This window comes from Protopterus annectens, chromosome 16.part0 (genome assembly GCF_019279795.1).
Source record: "Protopterus annectens isolate FY-2018-M chromosome 16.part0, PAN1.0, whole genome shotgun sequence".
Lineage (NCBI taxonomy): Eukaryota > Metazoa > Chordata > Ceratodontiformes > Protopteridae > Protopterus > Protopterus annectens.
The window spans coordinates 79,067,685-79,084,665 of record NC_056750.1 but is presented as its reverse complement, the minus strand read 5'-3'; the positions used below and the strand labels follow the sequence as shown (position 1 = coordinate 79,084,665).

Genomic DNA, 16,981 nt, shown 5'->3' with positions numbered 1-16,981 from the left:
ACACACAAAAACATACTCGGAGGCTCTAAATAAAAATCTGCCTAAGCAGCAGAGACCTCCAAAGCAGACACCCAAGCAACCGCTACCCCAAAACAAAACACATGCAACACATAGCTCACAAAGCCAGTGTGCCGAGCAGTCACAGCCCTTAAGGCTAAACAACACACCTGATACACTTGTAACAGGTGACTCTATCGTCAGGCACACTGACGTCCCGCTCACCAGGCTGAACAAGGAGAAGGTCACGGTGAGCTGCCTGTCGGGCGCTAGGATCCGCCACATAACACAAGCACTCAGGTCACTCCAAGGCAAGTACAAATATGACTCAGTCATTGTCCATGCTGGTGTGAATGACATGAGATGTACCTCCCTGACTACATGAAAAGAGACATAGAGGAGCTCTCTGAGCATGTAACCCAGACCGGTATGACCCTGACCTTGAGTAGCATCTTACCCTCACCAAGAATGATGCCACAATATGAAGACAAGATGATCACTTTCAACAATTGGCTTAAGTATTGGTGTCATTCAAAGGGGATCCAATGCCTGTCAGCCTAGAATGACATGCTCGACAAGCCACGATGCTTCGCTAGGGACAGCTTGCACCTGTCACCCCTGGCTTTCGGATATTGGCAAAGGCTCTTGCTACCCCCATAGTGCCTTTATTAGGCAAGGCTCAAAAGACAAACCCACCTCCATAGGTATCACAAGGGATAAGAAACTTAGAGTAATGCTACTCAATGCCAGAAGTCTAAACCTCAAGATGCATGCACTCGAAACTCTCCTTAGCATGGAGAACATCGATATCTGTGCAGTAACAGAAACCTTGTACAAGGCTCCTGAGAGCACCCCAGCACTACCAGGTAAAAACTCCAGCTCTACTCAGTTGCAAACCGCCTACTTCGAGGCGATCTATGCCTGACATACAAAGTTATGTCAAATCCAGAATTAATGGACATGCTCCACCTCAGTAAATCTAAATCCCTTAGAGCCACATGCTCGAGGGACTTGAACCTCAGCACAGAAATAAATAGAACTTGCTGGAGGGACAGGTTCATAACCCAGAGGCTCCCTTCGCTCTGGAATAGAATTCCAGTTCATGTGTGGCAGAGCACCTCACTGAATCTCTTCAAGAAAAATCTCGATAGGTGGATGGGGGATCGTAGGTTTGTCCCAGGGATTACTCCCGTGTCACTATTAGACAGAGGCACAGTAAACTAAACCTTAAAAAGGGCACAGTATACTCAAATCAAGGGGTGGCGTAAGCCATACAGAATCGGGCTAGGCTTATAATTGCCCCAGGGCAGATAGCCTAGTATGAACCTATGAACCTATGAACCATGCTTTTCGGCCCCAAAACTTGGACCGAACCACAAAAGGAGGGGGAGTATCAATATTCGTCAAAGATACCCACACTTCCAGGTTGGTGGAATAGCACGAAGCATCAGAGACTATCCATGTGCAGCTAACAGAGGGTAAAACTGCCTTCCAGTTTATAGCCTGCTACAGACCACCTTCCCAAACCCAGGAATCCCACTCGGCCTTCCTGAGAACACTGCAAAATATGAAGGTCTCTCCAAATGCCATTATATTGGGCGACTTCAACTACCCAAACATAGACTGGGAGCATTACTCTAGCTCCAACACCCTAGCCCAAAGGTTCCTAGAATTTATAAACTCAAATGCTATGGAACAATTTGTTACCACTCCCACAAGAGGGGAAAACATACTGGACCTGATCATCACCAACTTGGGGACTCTATGCTCCAGACCAGAAGTGTATCCCTCACTGGTAAGATCAGACCATAAACTAATCTCACTGGATATTCACATCCCGACTCCACCCTCTGCCCTGAAAACCACAGTAAAAAACTTTTCTAAAGCAAATTTCACACTCTTCAAAACTGAGATGGAATCCTTCAAAGCCCCCGGGCCTGTGGAAAATACAGCCCAGACCGCAGAATCCTTTATAAACGCATTCTAGGAACACCTTCAGGAATGCATGGATCATGCAATCCCAAATAAAACCAAGACCCAGTCCTCCAAAGGCAGACGTCCTGTCTGGTGGACCCCAGCCATAAACAAACTATACAATAGAAGGAGGAAGCTACTACATGATAGAGCAAAATCCCAAAAAGGGAAGGCATCTCTGACCAGTATTAGCAAAAAGCTACGGGCACTCATAAAATCGTCTAAGGCCAGCTTTGAGAGAAAAATTGCACAGGACACTAAGGATAATCACAAGGCTTTCTTTAGTTATGTTAGGAACCTGGGTGGGAATTCCCAGATATGCTCAGAATTAGTCCAAAATGACAAAAAATACACCAAACCCACAGACATTGCCGACATCCTAGCTGACAGGTTCAGCGCAAACCCCCCTCCCCACCAAAAGGGCAAATATCTATCCCAGCAGAGTGCTGCCCCCCTGACATCTCAGATGCTCAGGTAAGAGCTGCCCTCTCCAAAGCAAAAAACACAGCATCAATGGGACCAGACGGTGTCCGGGCTGCATCCTACATGAACTCCAAGAAGAGCTAAACCCAAACATAAAACTACTGTTCAATCTCAGCCTTACTACAGGATATGTACCCAAAGAGTGGCGTACGGCAACAGTGGTCCCTCTCCACAAAGGTGGTGCCTCAACGGATCCTGGAAACTATCGCCCCATAAGCCTGACTAGCTTGGTCTGCAAAGCTATGGAAAGGATCATCATGGACCTCATAAATAAAGATATTGGGGACCAACAGACACTGGATCCTACCCAGTTCGGCTTTGTTAAGGGCAGATCCTGCCTCTTAAACCTTGTTGATTTCTTTGAAACAGTCACCAAGGCCATTGATGAGGGGAAGGTGGTCCACACAGCCTACCTGGACCTCGCAAAAGCCTTCGATACAATACCCCACTCGGGCATTATAGATAAGCTCACCAGCTTAAATATAAACTCCTATGTCACTAGATGGGTTGCAAACTGGTTCAAGGACAGAACCCACATGGTTAGAATTGATGGAGCCATGTCAGACTCCAAACCAGTTACAAGTGGCATCCCACAAGGCTCAGTCCTGGGACCTCTCTTGTTTGGTATATATTTCTCAGAGGTACAGGCCAACACGGAAGGACTGTGGCTGACCAAGTTCGCAAATGACTGCAAACTGGGCGCCATAACTGACTCTCCAGCTGACACAAGCATCCTCCAAAAGGGCCTCATATAAACAGACAACTGGTGCCAGAGCCATGGCCTCAAGCTAAACACCAAAAAGTGTATAGTCATCCCCTTTGGCAAAAACAAAGTGCCCACAAATTACCACATAGGTGGTAATCCATTAAGTACAGAAGAAGTCATTAGGGACTTGGGGACCCAAGTTGATAGCAATCTCTCATTTGACAACCACGTGGCCAAAGTGGTTAGAAAAACATTTTATATAGCCCACCTAATCATGAAGGGATTCACATCTAGATCAGGGGAGGTCATCGTGCCTCTTTACTCATCCCTCATCAGGCCCATAATTGAGTACAATGCCCCTTTTGGGATGTACCTTACCAGACACATGCAGCAACTGGAAAGACCCCAAAAGTACCTCACCAAGAGGAGCAAAGGGCTCAAACAGATGCCATATGCTGCCCAGTTAAAGAAACTCCAGCTCTACTCAGTGGCATACCGCCTGCTCAGAGGCGATCTGTGCCTGACATATAAAGCCATGTCCAACCCGGAATTAATGGACATGCTGCACCTCAGAAAATCCAAATCCCATCGAGCTACGTGCTCGAGAGACTTGAACCTCAGCACTGAAATAAATAGGACATGCTGGAGGGACAGATTCATAACCCAGAGGCTCCCTTCACTCTGGAATAAAATCCCAGTCCAGGTTAGGCAGAGTCCCACATTGACTCTCTTCAAGAGGAATCTTGATGAGTGGATGGGAGATCGTAGGTTTACCCTGGGTATCACTTCTGTGTCACTGTTAGACAGAGGCACAGTATACTAACCTCGAAAAAGGGCATAGCAAAATTAATTTAAAATGGGTGGCGAAAGCCAAACACACTCTGGCTAGGCTTATAAATGCCCTAGGGCAGATAGCCTAGTATGAAGCTATGAACCTATAGATGGTCCTTTGTTCCATATGACTTTCTTTCGTTGCTTTTTTTTGTAGATGGCTATAAAATCTTGCATTAATTCTAGGCGGATTTAGGCATGGGCGCAGGAGCGCGCGCCAGCCCCTTTTTAGACTTTAGACTTTTTTTTTTGAAATGCTTGTCTTACAGGGGATCCTGTCAACAATGCACCTAAATACTGTACATCAGAGATGTGATTGGAGGCTGCAGTCAGGTGACTTTTCTTTAAAATGATCGTCCAGCTGCATCTCCATTGGTGGATGTGATAACGAGTAAATCGTTCTTTGCGTCAGACTCTGTTTAAAACGGCTTAAAACCAGACTCTGCTCTGCCACTCTTAGGGAGTAATTTGCATCGAGGTAATATTATTTGCTAATTTTCATTAAAAACAATTATTTTCAAGGTGCCAAAGAAGCGGTACAGTTGAGAGAGTGCTGCATTTGGCACTCTTACGTCATATATATATATTCGCAGAAATGGCTTCTTTCAGGAGTTTTCTTTACACAGCACTTTCTGGTTTTAATTAGCGTTGCGTTCCATGTTATGTGACCAGTTTAGCAATCGTCTGTCTTGAGTATGCCCCATGATCAGCCGATACAGAATGCATAACATATTGCACTTGCTGCTAACAAATGTAGCTCTTTCAATGGCATGCACATTTCATTGTGAGTTCGGTTTCAGTTTTATAATGTGGTCTTGTGACACCCGACTGTTATATGACAAGTCTGTGAGAACTGTTCCCTTGAAATAATTCTTGGTGTGGCCGGTAGTTGTATAGGAAGAAACAAGTCAATCAACCCTCCTGCCCTACCCTTTTGTGCATTCGCACTTTTGTATGCATGTCACTGATCCCAAGCTTCTGCCCTTCATTATTCTGACTTTCTTTTTGATTTTTGAATGAAGTGGTTCATGTGTTAAGTGATAATGTAGTACAGAAATGCAGGTATTATCACATTATCACACTGTTGTCCTTCGAGATGAAGACCCATTTGGGAAAGCAGTAATAGTCCTGATCCTCAGGCAGTTGCCTCTCTCTAGTTAAAGAGCTGACCCTTATCATGTAGCTTGTCCAGCACTCTGCCTCGGTAATTACTGCTGTTGTCCGAAATAAGATCGCTTTTCACTGTGTATTTTTAGGGGCTAAATCACTGTGGCACCTCTAGTCTTGATGCAAATGTTTCGGCTTCCTTTAACACAGTGACTGCTCTGAATGTTATGTGCGTGTGAGATGTTTAACTGTCAAGAACAAGCAATTTATTTTTGTACATTGTCCTTTGGCATTAGGGGTTATTGGGTAAATAAACAGTTATCCATTGTGATTAGAAGCAGATATGTGGCGTAATCGGCCATCTCTTTTGTGGCACCAAATAAAACATTTCCTGACAACGAGAAACTAAAGTTTAAAACTGTTTGGGGTCGCAATTAAACAGTTCGGGTCAACAAAAAACTAGACAATAGGAACAAGAAACTATTGCTTGAATATTACATTTATTTCCACGTATAGGTTTTGAATGTAATCTGTAAACAACTTCCTTACGAAGCGTCCTGTTAAATTTTTAGGTTGTGGTGTCTGATATGGTGCCCTGTGGTGTGCCATGCAACTCTGGGCTACTTTGCGGCAGTAGTAACCCAGTGCTAGCAAGTGTGCCTCATTAATGTCTATGTCAACTATACTTCATTGTGAAGAACAGAGTCTCATTTTAGGACTTAAAAATTCCCTGTGTCACACTAAAGGTTTACCACGCACATTCATTGTTAAGCGTTTAATAACAGATGCCCATGCAAATACATTAACTCATAAACAGAACTTTTATTAACTATGAATACATTTGTTTCTATCAGGTTTTCATTATCTATTTTGTAGTTTTATGAGCTAGAGCCTACAAGCAAATGCTATTCATTTGAGTTAAATCATACGAAGACTGTGGAAGATATAGTAATCGATTAGATGTGCCTAAGGTTAAACGTGCGGTAAAGCACTCAAGTGCAAACCTGAGCAGGTTTTATTCATAACTGAAACGAGGGGGCATTTTTTTCCATCATATAAATATGCACTTATGGAAAGAGCAAACATTAGTATTGTTTGAGCTCTTAAGATGCAATGATGGGAATAAGAAAGAAACACATATACATATAGAACACACTGGGTAGAAAGCAAGCATTCTTCACCAATGACAGGGGCTTCCACAAAGTACTTTGACAGGATTACCAAACACTGGCCCTACAAGAAGGATTTGGTGTTTATTTAAACTGCGTGGGTCCTGTGAAGCAAGGTTAGGTCAACTTCATTTTCTGGGCACATCCAGTGGAACACGAGCCACAGCGTACACACTCTGTCATGTATTTTTATGCAGTGCACGTTGGCTTCTAATTGGCTAACAGCTTCCACCCTCTCCATAGTCCCTGCCTGTATGGTGTCTTAAACTGAGTTACAGTGTAAAAAAAAAAAAAAAAAAAAGTTGTCCTGTTTACTTTCAGTACATGGGAATCTTAGTCTTGGCATTAGTTTGGGACAACCCTTAGGCATTCGTGCATTTGAATAGCATTTAAAACATCACCGACTGCCCTCTCACATTTATTTTCCTTCCTCAATTTTAGGAAATAACTCTAACTCCCCTTTCTATACAAGTATTTCTAATATCTTAAAAAAAAAAAAAAAAGTCCGTTATTTCAGTTTACACTCTAGTTCAGCTTTGCTTGATAAATGCATAATTGGACATCTTGCTAGTGCTGTGCGTGTTTTCTAAGATACACTGATTTTAAGATGAACTATTTGCTTTCCCTGGTGATGATAGGCACATTTTCTCTAGCTTTGCTTAATAGCAAAAGTATAATTATTTTTAGCCTTTTGTGGTTGGGTTGTAGGGATTCTTCATTCTTTCCAATTTTGCTGTTTCCTAATGTAGGTAGGACTCAGAGCAAGTGACCTATGCTTGTAGACATCTCCGAGGAAAAATGAAAGGGGTACTAGCACTTACAATTTGTGACATTCATCCTTCACATGCAAGTTACTACAAAGCTACTGTTGAAAACCTAACAAAAAAAAGGGAAGAAAAGGAGCTACGTGTACTAGCTGCCTGACACTAGTGCCTGTATAATTCCTTTGTAAGCACAGGGGCAGCCTTCTCCTGCTATCATCAGCCCCCTGTGCAACAACACCGTGCCGAGTAGTAACACTATATGCTTAAACATACTTAGCTCTGAGCTTTTTCTAATACAAACTTATAGTAAAGATACACATGCCCCCAGTATGCCACGTGGGTGAGGGTTTGGTTAATAGCAGGGAAAAATAAGGGTCCCATATCCACGGCTAACCAATCACCTGAGCAACCATTGAATGTCCACAAGTTTTGGGTCTGATTAGGGAAAGTTTTGAGAGAGTGCTGCTGCATTTGGTGCACTTACATAAATATATAACTCGCAGAAATGTTTTCTTTCAGGAGTTTTCTTTACACAGCACTTTCTGGTTTTAATTAGCATTGAGTTCCATCTCCCAAAGAGTAGCACGGTAACTATCTAATAATGCCTGACATGTTTCAGTCAGTCAGTGTTATACTATACATTCAGCTGGTTGTTGTGATCATCCTTTAAAAAAATGATATCTGTTCATTCTTCCTTCAGCGCCCATTGGTCACTCAGCCACCAAGAGTGGGACAGGTGTGTGAGATAAAGCAGTGGTCAGTCAGATGTGCTGGTATTGAACAGATTCAGTAGTAGAGATAACGTCTGAAACCATAATGCCAAAATCTTGTGCACACTGAGAACATGAGCATCAGGGACTTGTACTAACTAGTAATTAGCAACTCAGTGACTACAAATATATTTCAGACGTACTTGTTTCTTTTTGTATGTATAAATTCTCTTTACCAGTAATGGCATTTGTACCTAATTAAATAATGTTAATTAGTATATTTGTATCTCCGTGATAATAACAGTGACTTCTAACTTAATGATTTTTTTAAAACCAATGACCATTTTCTGATTTCATCTATACTGTATGCTATATATGCATACTACAAAACTTTATACAATAACATATGGGAGATCAAGTGCTGCATTTAATTCTGTGCATTTCATAACCATTTCTTCTCTGGTACTTCACAAATTGTTTAATGTACTCAGCCATCAAACGGAGCAGGCAGTTACCTGCTGTACTGTACCTGCATGTCTCCTGTCCATTCACAGCAGAGCTAGACTTTTTTTAAAGAACCCAGGCTTTGGTAGTGACTGTGCAATAAATTACAACCAAAGTCAGTTTGTGTAAGCATATTTCTAATGTAGCACCTGGCACATTAGGTATGCCTATGTGATAGTACCAGGAACACATGTATCAGTTATTTTATGTCATTTGTAAAGTTGGTATACCTAACTTGCAACCACTTAGCACTGCCTGGAGTTTGCAGTGTGGTTTGAGAACCTTTATGCAATTGTCAACACAGATGTATAATAGATGATATAATTGTTACTGATCAAAATTATACACATTCACTGGAGAGGAGGCACCTAGTGCAGTTACATTCTGAATGCTGGTGCATAAATTGTTGAGTGATTTTAAGAACACTGGATTGAGCTAGGAGTTTAATGCAGGTAAGAAACTTTATGCTGGGAACATAATAGCTAGTTAACAGTCTCCGGTGAGACTTAAAGATATTTATTTTTTACTTTGTATAAAATCACTCAGTAATAATGTTAATACAATATAAAGGTAATAGCAGTTAGTATGAATTGATATAAAACAAATTATACTTATACCAGCCCAGGGGTGCAGACGAGCGAAGCTGTGACTGCACCCCTGACAATCTGTGTTTGACTAGGGGCACAGGTACTGGAGGGACCAGGCAGGGAAAGTTTTATGAGTTTAGTTATTTGGTACATCCATTAAAGAAAGCTTTTACTAATTTATCCAAACATCTGTGCCTGTGGTATATATTTTATGTGGCATAACAATGACATACATTTCACTGTGGTTATTCCCACCTTCAGAGGGTTTATTTCCAAGTTTATAACAGTGCGTGTGCCCGTTATGACATGGAAGGAGAATGATGTGACTTAGTATGGGCAACCAATCATCTTTTCCAGGCATGCATTGAAAATACTTGTACTATCTGTACATGTGTTGTGTGCTGCACAGGAATTACCTATTTCTACTATCATATCCACAGTAAAATCATGTGCAACTGAATTTAAATTGCTATCTTTCCACACGTGATGTCAAACCTTCTTAAGGTAATCTTTTCAAAACCACCAAACCCAGTGTCTCACTTTCCTGCTTTCATCCAGTAGTCAACTAACCAGACTGCGCCTCCCCCTTTGCAAATTCCTGGATCCGCCACTGTAATTTATATATAGTGCATGGAGCACTGATTATGCTCCAATCTTCTGAATAAGAAAAAAACAGTTAACACCAGATTGACACACAACACGGCTATAACAATTGTTAAGCACCCCTGCTTAAGTTGTTGGGTCTAGCACCAGGCAGTATAATCGGCCTGCACTGACCAGCAAATAACAGCAGAAGAACAAGAAAAGATGTTTCTGCCTGCTGTCTGTGCCAATAACATTATGTAATAAACTTAAAAAGTGGCTACTATCACAGGATGTGTTAGCAAGCATTTTCTGAAGTGTACAGACCCTGAAACTCAAATGTATATCATTATTTAGTGACTTCAGTCCTTGGTGGTATGGCTGAAAACCACAGATTTTATGAGGAACAGACAAAAGATATGAAGCAATAATCTAGATGTTCTAAAAAAATCTGGACTGTTGAGAGCCATGGAGATAAGTGTAAAAATTATGGATTGTGTTACACTGCCTTTCTGACAGAGTCTGCTCAGTGTTTTATAGCTTTGAAAACTGGCACAATGCTTAAAGATTTTACTCATTTAAACCCCATGCACTACAAAGAATTATGATTCTATCACCCATCATAACCGTTAATCATGTGCTATCAACATGGACGGCAAGATTCACCTCTTGAGCTTCACTCTTGAGGTGAATTTTTGGGCATCCATGTCTTGAAGACATAATAAGCAGGTTATGATCTGTAACCTGATTAGAATCCTCTATATTGTCAAAAGGCAGGTTATTGGTCCATAGTTCTTAGGATGACTTGCAGGTTCGTTCCTAAGGAGGAGAATGTTATTTCCTCTTAACCAGATTGCTGTCCATTCATGATGTGCATATAAATAATTTTTAGTCAGGGCTAAATCTTTATGTAAAGATGTTAATACCTTTAGCTAGAAGTTCAGTACTACATCTGGACAGGTTTCAGTTAGGACATTTTCTTAATTTTAATTTCTCCGGCTGTTAACCTCGCCTCCCAAACTTCCTCCCATTTCATAAGTTCTGTGTTAGAGCTTCCTACGGTTTCTTTTGACTCTTTTATCCATTGGTCATCTTTCTTATATTCAACAGATTCTTCATTACTCATCTTCAAGACTTAACAGTTTCGTCTTTGCTTTGGTGGTATTTCTATTGCTTCAGCTTTCTTTCCTAATTCTCTATAAGATCCTTTTTCAGCCATCAATCATGTCTATTCTGTTCTTTCCCTTTGTATTTATCTACATACCTTCTAAGTTTTTTCTGAGTGTGTGTTGACATTTTTAGTTTATTACTGGTAATAGTGAATGACAAATCCTATGCCGATATCTGTGTTGTCCTTACCTCATCTACCTTTCTAAAACTTTCTGTCATCTTTTCCTTTTCCCATATCATCTTAACCGTGATACTTCATGTGTATTCATTTCATCCGTGCTTACATTCTACTTGCTCCCCTTTTTCCTTTACTGCTCTACATGTTTGGGATAACACTTCATCTGATTACTAGCTTAGCTGTACAGCAGTGTATCCTATTTGTTTCTAAAATATCACCCAGGTGTCTATAATAGTTCCAAATACCGTGCTCATGGTGGTCAAAAGAGAGTCTGAGATTAACAATAGGACCCAAATTCCTGATGACTGCGTCTAATTTAAGTTTAATGCGGATCTACATGATAAGTAGAAGTCGTGTTAGATTTACCACAGGAAACTCTACTGCATTACTTGGCACTGGTGTTGTGAGCATGATTAATACATCAAGTATTTGTTTGGTTTTGCCCCCGCTGTAGAATTTTGGTATCAAAATGGGATTTGATAAATACCCCACAGTTTGCATTTGCATATATATGTAAGATAGATATACTCATAGATATATAGGTAGATTAGTGAGGGTCCAGGTATACTCATAGATATATTATACTCATAGATATATAGATAGATTAGAGAGAGTCAAGGAGGTGCAAATGTGGTAACAGTATAAGTATCCTAGTTTCAATATACTGCCTATTTATGAACACAGCTACATGGTTCATTTGTTGACATTTATTAGTAAAAGCCTTCTGCCACTACAGAGTGCTGTTATATAGCTTTAGTAACCTTTTTATCTCATGGCATGTTGTAAGTGGAATGACCCTGGACATGGTATTGTGTGATAACATGCTATGTCATCACTTTTGTCCACATCACTACCAGTTCTGGCATCCTAATGAGCACTTGACATGCTGGTTTGGGAGGACAGGACAGGTTAAAAGGATTTTCCATTAAACTGCATAATGGTAGCAATGTTGCAAAAAAAAGGCACACCATCTTATTTTGGAAAGAGCTACACAGAAGGGCAAAAACAGAACTATATAAATAACACTTACCCAAAGTTTGGGCTAAGTTAGGTTTTACTCACAGTGATCTGGATTAAACCCTGAGGTGAACAAAGAGAGTTAATTCAATTTATCTCAGAATTAAATAATCTGTAGTGTGAATAAATCACTGCCTAAACCATTGTTGTTCTGCAGTGATGTTTGCAGAGTCTGTGTCTTATACCTCATAATTCTCTGCCTTAGTCCTGGGTTTGCTTTGTTGTTGTTCTGCAGTGGTGTTTACAGAGTCTGTGTCTTATGCCTCATAATTCTCTGCCTTAGTCCTGGGTTTGCTTTGTTGTTATTATGCGGTGGTGTTTATAAAGTCTGTGTCTTATGCCTCATAATTGCCTGCCTAACTCCCTCATACCATACTGCAGTGATCATTCCACAATGTAATTAACATTTAGCACAATAACAAATTGTAGTTGTTATTCCACATTATATCTTCCCAGATGCTAGTCAGCCTAACTCCCCATGTCTTACCATTTCTTTATCATTTAGAGGTGACATGATAGAATCCTGTTTATTCCCTAACCTACCCGGCATTATATCTTCCTTAGTTTGTGCACTGAATCAGTGACATATCTCTATCACATGACATACCTCTATTATGCGACATACCTCTGTCACCAGGCAATTTTGCATCCCGCATGCTTGTAGTCTGATACTGGAGCTAACACATGGGCTTAATGTTTGTGATGGTCATTGGAAACATAGCTAATCTGGAACGGACCAGGCAAGTTTCAATTTAACTTCATTTATTTACCATAATGCCACAGTGGTGCAGCGGTAGCATTGTTGCCTCACAGCAAGAGGTTCTCCAGTTCCATTCTCAGCCGGAGTGTGGGGAGTGCCTTCTGTGTGGAGTCTGCATGTCCTCCCCACGGTTGGGTGGGCGTTCGAAATGGGCGTGCCTTTGTTGAAGGTTGAACATCAAGCTGGCACCTCGGCGTTCGTGAAAATCTACTGCCAATCATTAGCGGACCAGAGTTCCGCTGTGGCGACCCCTAACTGGGAAAAGCCAAAAGACAACAACAACAGGTACAGAAATACTGTGTACATTGCATTCTCTGCTCAGTACTGACATTGGCGGCATGCCTTGAAGTTACTGATTATAGCCATGCTGGCTGTCACTAGACTAACATCATTGACTCCAGGCAGAACAGCTACACTCCAGGTTCTTCTGTCCCCAGCCAAAGGCAGTAACAGTACGACTGTAAACCCTGCACCCCCTGTCCTTTGAGTGGGTGATTTCATGCTACAACGTCATATTATCAGATTGACATATATGACTCTGCATATGTCTGCACGCAAACATATATGTGCCCTATCCTTTGAGTGCACATGTGTCAGAGTAATAGTTGTGTCACAAATGCTAATTGTACCATACATGTATACAGCATCATAGTAGCAGAGGAGAAAATATTAACGTTTTGGATTTGAGTGAATATATGTCTACACTGGTATATGTCCTCACTAGTAAAACCTTTATGTAGGTATTAGTCAGTTATTCTTCACTTCTGTTCCAGCTGGAGATTGTTAAGGAATGATGCAAGTGCACAGGCTGGGTTCCACTTTCTCTGGAAGAGTAACCTGTTTTAGCATGTTTAATCCTTAATTTCCCTGATGGCATTTTAAGGGATTCAGCTATGGTAATCAATCCATGACTACTATTACTATGAACAGCCTGTGCTGTTAAATCCACACACAACCAGAGTACATATTGAATGTTTTTGTGTGCGTGTGTGTGTGTATGTGTGTAAATTCCTAACTTTATCTTGACCTCTAATTAAAAAAGTAAAAATTGTAATGATCATGCAGTAATGTTACTAACCGAATTAAATTAATGAAATCAAAGCCAGTGGTGACCCAGGACGGATTTATCTTAAATAACTTAATGACACTGGAGTTCTTTGTGTTTCAGAACCTCAATATGATATTAAATAAATGCTTTTAGCATTAGCACAATGAAGTAAAGACATATTAAACAGAAGTAGACACATTTAGCCTATATGAAATGCTGAAAATTTGCATATATTCCCTAACACTGATATAACGTAAAAAAATACTAAACTTTGACAGACCAAGTTAAATGGGAATAATAATAAAACAGCATGTACATGATGTGCCATTTTTAGGTTTGCAGTCACTGCTATGAGGTTTGAGGTAACGCTGAGCTCTTAAATGAGTGCAGCTGATTTTCTTGCTGTTCTGGGTTTATGTGCTATGAGGAAAGGCTCTTTCATATTTGCTAGCTGTCCCTCACTACAGTTGCTGGCCCTGCAGACTGCTTTAGAGCCTCCATAAAGGGTTAATTTATTGTTGCCATAGTAACGCCTTACGTCCACGAACTAGCACACACACATACACACACAAAGACACAGACACTGGTGTGTGACAAGCACAAAGAAAAGAAATATTCTCTGCCCCATCTACTACACCCTCATGGGCTCTCCTTGTCTGAGTCAGTAGTCAGACTGTGTAGCATAGACTCACGTTGTATTCCTTTCAGCTACTAACAAATTATTACCACATTTAACCTGCTGCCCTTTTCTCAAAAAATAATAATAATTAGACACTGAACCCTGATGAAAAGAGCAGCAGGGATTTTACATTCCCTGCTGAGGAGGTGAGAGACAATTATTTCACAGGTTTCCTTGATGATGCCTTCGCTAAGGAACAGAAGACACATCATAGCTTAGCCTGCTTTACCACCTCCATTTTTCTAGCTGTTGCCATCAGAAGATAAAAAGACGTGAGAGAGACAGACCGAGGAAGACAAGCAGACAGAGCAATTACGGTGCTAAAGAAAATGGACATTTGAAGTGGATCTTGACATTTCAGGTATGTATACATGTGTGACAGTGTGTGTTATCACAGATAGAGAGTTGCGTGAACTGATTTCTTATGGAACTGAGAGAACACTGCAAAAAAACACATTTTTCAAATGTCAGGTAGGAGAGGAAGGTTGCTAGTGTTGTTTTCACTGAGGTTATATTTAAATAAAAATGTCTATAGAGACATGCTAATAATTCATCAGTAACTTTTAACTGGGCCACAGAAATTCTTGAGAGTGGGTTTGAATTCACGTAATGGGTAACGTGATATTAAATAATAGGATACAGAATGTACTGCTCAATTAATTAAACATTCAGTTACATGATTTCAAATGTCAAAGCGTATTTTGCTGATATCAAGGTTGCCCTTGTTTTGATAGGTGCATTGTTTCACAGTATATATACACACACACACAAGCAAATTTTTCATACAAATCCACACACATACACATGTGCAAGTATGTATATAACCATCTACATGTACATATGTCCATGTATTTATATATGTATACATGCCTCCCTCCTTCTCTGTAGCACAATATAATACCATAGATAGATGCAGAGATATAGATATAGACTGCAGATGCACAAATACTTAATTCTATAGTCATATGCAGGTACTACTGTTTAGTCCCTCCCTATTCACTCCTCCTCCCCCGACATTTCCAAGCTCCCATTTTTTGATGCATTCTTCACAATTCTGTGTAGCGAATCATTCCTGTCTCACCACCACCTCCATAAAAAGTACTTCCTTAGGTCAAACTTAAATGTTCCTCTCCCTAACTGCCATCTAAATCTCTGCCCCACCATTTTTTCTCAAATGACCTATGCTCACACAGTAGATATACGTATCAAATTTTGCTATTCCATTTTTGTCTTTAAAGTACAGCAGTGTATTGTCTGTAGCCCTGCTTTCATAGACAGCCCCTCACAGCATCTTAGCAGTTCATTTGCACACATTATCAGGTCTAGTAGCTTGATTTAATGTTTTTATTTATAGCCTGTAAAAGTATACCAGGTATTCCATATTCAGCCTTGCCAGACACTAGTGACATGTCTGCTTTGAGCCCACTTTTTTTATGAATCTCAGTAGCCTGCTGGCATCCATCCCTGCAACTCTCACTGTCTCGTATTCATGAATCTCAGTAGCCTCCTGGCATTCATCCCTGCGACTCTCACATTCAAGTATTCATGAATCTCAGTAGCCTCCTGGCATTCATCCCTGCGACTCTCACCGTCTCGTATTCATGAATCTCAGTAGCCTCCTGGCATCCATCCCTGCGACTCTCACTGTCTCATATTCATGAATCTCAGTAGCCTCCTGGCATCCATCCCTGTGACTCTCACTGTCTCGTATTCCTGTTTCTAGAAGGATCTGGATCATTTTCCTCCTCTGACATTTTTGGCTGAAATGTCAGTGGTTTTTGCATTATCCCTGAATCACACTTTCTGCAGAAGTCCTTGCTGTCATCTATCTGATATCCTGTTGGTTTGTTATATCCCTATGGTCACTCTTCCCAGTCCCTGCCCAATGCATAAGTCTTGGCATCATAAGCAGACTCACCCTGCTGACCACTTCCTTGTTAGATGAAATATAAGTGTTTTAAACATCTAACCCTACATAAATAGGTCACCCTAGGGTATCTTAGTAGCTACTGGCTTCTTGCTAAACAATCCATCTTTAACCACTTTCTTCAGTCAGTTCCCTGTTCATTTTATCAATCTGGACCTACACATAGTCCCTGAACCTTGGATGTGATACATACCTCTCAACCTCTTAGCACAAGAAATCTGAGTAGAGGTAAAATAATAGGGGAACGAAGGCCCAAAAATAGGGACAGAATTTAAATATTGCTCTTATAAACTTAGAAAGTTGCTAGAATAACAGGTTTTGCATTAGCATGCATTTTCTGAAGCACATGAAGTCTGAAACTCAAATGTCTGTCATTATTTAGCAATTTTATTCATCAGGGAGTTGCCAGAAGTCCAGAAATTTTATGAGAAACAGACTGAGAAGTTATGAGGCAAAAATCTCGACATTCTGTGAAAATTTGGACAGTTGATCAGTATGGTATGATATGATGTCACAGGCCAAGCTGAAATTCATGCAAACCACGCCCAGTGAGTCTGACTAATGGGTTGGGAGAGTGGCCTAATGGTTAAAGTGTTTGTCTTACAAACACAAGGTGCAGGGTTTGAGTCTTGCAAGGGATAATTGGCTAGGCTTAAAATAGCTTGCAAGGGCAGTTAGCTTAGTACTAATCTATGAACCTATGAATCTATAACCAATCATAATACTGCTTCACACTGACATCTGTCATGACACCAAGGTATTGTAAATCTGTACTAGACCATTAGTGC

The 16,981-nt window shown here is 40.7% G+C and overlaps 2 protein-coding genes across 2 annotated transcripts in view; both read left to right on the top strand.

Moving 5' to 3' along the window:
- Positions 1 to 16,981, top strand: part of LOC122790517 (jerky protein homolog-like) — a 67,127-nt gene that overhangs the window by 4,576 nt on the left and 45,570 nt on the right. The window lies entirely within an intron of this gene.
- Positions 14,176 to 16,981, top strand: part of LOC122790957 (ubiquitin-conjugating enzyme E2Q-like protein 1) — a 267,038-nt gene continuing 264,232 nt past the window's right edge. Inside the window, exon 1 of the mRNA XM_044058678.1 lies at positions 14,176 to 14,627. The gene's annotated coding sequence lies outside the window, so the exon portion shown is untranslated. The remainder of the gene's footprint in view (positions 14,628 to 16,981) is intronic.